Genomic DNA, 3,666 nt, shown 5'->3' with positions numbered 1-3,666 from the left:
CAACCTTCTTTTAACTTTCTACATTTGTCTTTTACTATGTTTCCATGGGTTATTTGGGTTTCATTGGAGAGACCTGTCCTTCTATTTCTTTTCCTACCTTCTTAACCCCTGGTACCCTTTTTCCTCCCCAAGACTTGGGTTCCTGGCACCAGCCAGCATCTATGTAAGGGAGTACAGGCTATTCTACCTGTTATTATCTTTCTCTAGGCTGTTTGTTGTCTTTGCAACAAATTGGAAATGGGTAGCATGTACTAGGTTTGTTTCACTTCATTCTAATTCTCAATTTGTTTTGTTTTACTTTGGAATTGTATCTCACCATTATGTGTGTTTTTCTCCAGGTTTATCTAAAATAAAGAGGAATGTTGCAGTGGGGCCTTGTGCCAAAGTTAAATATTTTTGTGTGAATTCATTTAGATCTTGTTTTTCTTTCTTGGGAATAAGCATTTTTTTGATTGCTGAACAGAATATTCATATTTTTTCTATTCCTTTTGAAGCACCCACTCTTTGGTATTATCTTTTTATGGATGCCTTTTCCTTGATAGTTCTCATGGGTCATTCTATTTAAGGCAATAGTTTCTGGAAAAAATATAAAATAATGTCTCATCAATTTTCTAAAGCTATGTGAGAGACCCTGTGGTGGTGGATCACTGAGACAACACCACTTTGGGAAGTGAACATCAAAAAATAAATGGCACACCTTCATGACTTATCTGTTAAAAGATAACAGATATCTTGTTCTAGACCCAAAATATTTACATTACAATGAGATCTTACTATGACTTGGGATGATAAACTGGTTTTCACATTCATATAAGATTCTTCCTTCTAAGTTGTTCTTTTCATCGTGTGATGTTCTTTTTTCTATTTCAAGTGTTTGGTGCATTCATTTTGGATGTTTTGCCACTGCCTTTAATTATAGGCTTTCTCACAATAAATTAGCAACTTGTAATATAAATATTGTCTTTGATTTATATCAGCTTTTTTCTGTACATATGTCCTCAAGTTTAATATTTGACTCATAGTGAAATTATATACACATGTAATTTGAAAAAAAAACTGAATGTTTCAAAGTAGAATAAATACATCATAAATTATATATATATTATCTGACATTTTTATATAACATTTTCAATATATGGAAACCTTATGTATAGAGACACTTCAGTTAATTTTTACACTGTTATGAATCAGTTTATAAATTACATTGTCTTTTTTATAAGTTCATAGTTGATAATTATAAATGTTGGTCGCAACATTTTCCATATGTTGTATCATGTACTTCTAGAAGATAATAACACTGAGCTTTGCTTTGCAGGCAATGCATGGAATATTACAAGATGCAATTACATTAGCTGCCAGGAATAGTACTACTGCCTCTTCAGATTTGACAATTGATCCAGAGGCAACAAACCTGACTGTTCCTGTGTAAGTTTTATTTTCATATGTGATGGATAAATTTTAATCTTGTGGTTCCAATTTCATATTATTATAAATTTACATATTGTGTATAATGAATTTCAGGCCCTCTTATTTACATATTTTATAGGCTTTGTAGGTGTAGGACAGTACTTCATAAAATTGATATTTTTATGATATACATACACAATAGACTTAATCACATTGTGTCACTACCTGATGTTCAGTCTTTTTTTTTATCAATAAATATATTACAGTATGTTCTATGTGAGCAAATGAAAGAAACTATGTAACTGTTCTAGAGTTTACTGTACAGTTATGTGACATTTAATACTTCAATTGTAGCAGTATGCTCTGCCTTTCAAGTGAAAACTATCATAAGAAAGTTTGCAGTTACACATACTTCTTCAAATACTTGTATAAATTTGATCCCCTGTATCTATTGTTATCTCGATTACAAACTTTATAAAGTTTTAAATGCTAGAAGTTACATTAGTAATGGATAATGAAACATATAAAACATTTTTATATGTATCTGGTATTATATGTAAACACTATTTTATGTTGTTTGCTGTTAAGCACAAAGCTACACAAAGTGCTGTGTTCTGCCAACCATGAGTATCAAAACCCAGTTCTTAATGGTATAAATCTACAGATGCCACTGGAGTGGGCAAGACCATTTCAACAGATTTTTCTGTTTACTGTACTTTGATTTATCCAAAGACTTTGAAAATTAGGTGATAACAGTATTCATTAGAGCATTAAATAGAAGAAAAAAATTAAAATTCACATAGAAAGATTCCTAAAACAAATTAAAATTAATAAATGACCACTTATCAGGAATGATGAACCAAGGAGGAGTAAGGGAATAGTTAACTAATGCACACATTAAACAATAATACAGTTTCTTTGTTTTTTTAATATTTTACTGCAGTGTATATATCCATTTTTTGTTATTTTTTATTGTTATATATTTTTATTACAGGAATAACTCTGTGTGTTAGCTTAGTATATGGATTAAAGACTAACCTATATTTCCTAAGCTGAATAAGCCTCTTGGGATTACAACTAAAAATATCATGAACAGCAGCTACTCAACTGATGAAATAATTTTATTGTAATGATTATTAATAAGAATGTAAAATAAGTGTAAAATTATTTGTTTTCATTATAGAGCTGATTCTGAGTTTTGATCTGTGTAGTTAGCTTGCTTTTATCAGACATTGTTAATTAATATAAGCTTACTTATTATAGCTACAATTGATACTGACTCACCAATATATTTACTTACATTACTTTAGTTATATACAGCTGTGTTTGTGTAACATGCATATTTTTACAAAGTTTCATATAGAATAAGAGAAGAAATCACACACATACACACATTAAGTAAAAGTGAAATTCAACTTAAAATATCATGTTTTCTTCTTTCTAATAATATGTTTAGTGTTCCCAGTGTATTCATTAGTCTTTCTATTTATTATTTGTGAGTTATAGATAAGATAGATTTATTGGACCTTCTCAAAGTGAATAGGATAAGCTAACTTCAGCTATTTCTTGCAATTAAAGCCAAACATTGCAGGTATTCTCTTAGTGCAACTTTGGTCTTCCTTGTAGACACCTGTGTGTGTAAAAAGAAATTGTGTTTTCAACAGTAAGTGGTGGCTTGTGAAAAAAACTTGCATGCTTTGCTAGGCCACTAATAGTTTTAAACTATTGAAACTTGCTTAATAGTTTTCCAGTTTCATTTATTGTTGGCATTACTTCATGTGTCATTTGGAAACATGATAACAAATAGTTGTTTTCCTTGAAAGCAGAGAAACTATCATAGCACAGTACTTTTGTGACCTTTGTTTGTGTGAGGCTGTATAAGACATAGGTCACAAAAGTTCATCATTGACACTTGTATGTAGAAATTATCATTTTCAGAAACTGTGTTTGATCTTTCTTATCCATATTACTATTCCCTGATAATTGTATTTGTTTGGTTAATTCAGTGTTATGTTTTTAACAAAGGTTTAACAATGTTACCATTCTGAATGAAAAATGGAATTTTTGTGCAATTGAATGGTACATGAAAACACTATATTGGTAAAAAAGCTACATGTAATTATGATTAATATTTTTGTTTTTTTTTGTGTTATGTTAAACAAGAATACAAAATTTAGTATTTTTATTACCTTGTTTCACATTTTATCTCATAAACATTGTGAAAATGCATTTTTAAAAATTTTCTGTTTGTAGAAGCAG

At 29.7% G+C, this 3,666-nt stretch overlaps 1 long non-coding RNA gene across 1 annotated transcript in view; it reads left to right on the top strand.

The window, feature by feature from the left end:
- Positions 1–76: 76 nt before the first annotated feature.
- LOC143253965 (uncharacterized) overlaps positions 77–3,666 on the top strand; it is an 80,219-nt gene continuing 76,629 nt past the window's right edge. The window contains exon 1 of the long non-coding RNA XR_013029916.1: positions 77–1,425. This is a non-coding gene — a long non-coding RNA (uncharacterized LOC143253965). The remainder of the gene's footprint in view (positions 1,426–3,666) is intronic.

Source organism: Tachypleus tridentatus, chromosome 6 (assembly GCF_004210375.1).
Source record: "Tachypleus tridentatus isolate NWPU-2018 chromosome 6, ASM421037v1, whole genome shotgun sequence".
Taxonomy (NCBI): Eukaryota; Metazoa; Arthropoda; class Merostomata; order Xiphosura; family Limulidae; genus Tachypleus; species Tachypleus tridentatus.
This window is presented reverse-complemented; position numbering and strand designations above follow the sequence as displayed.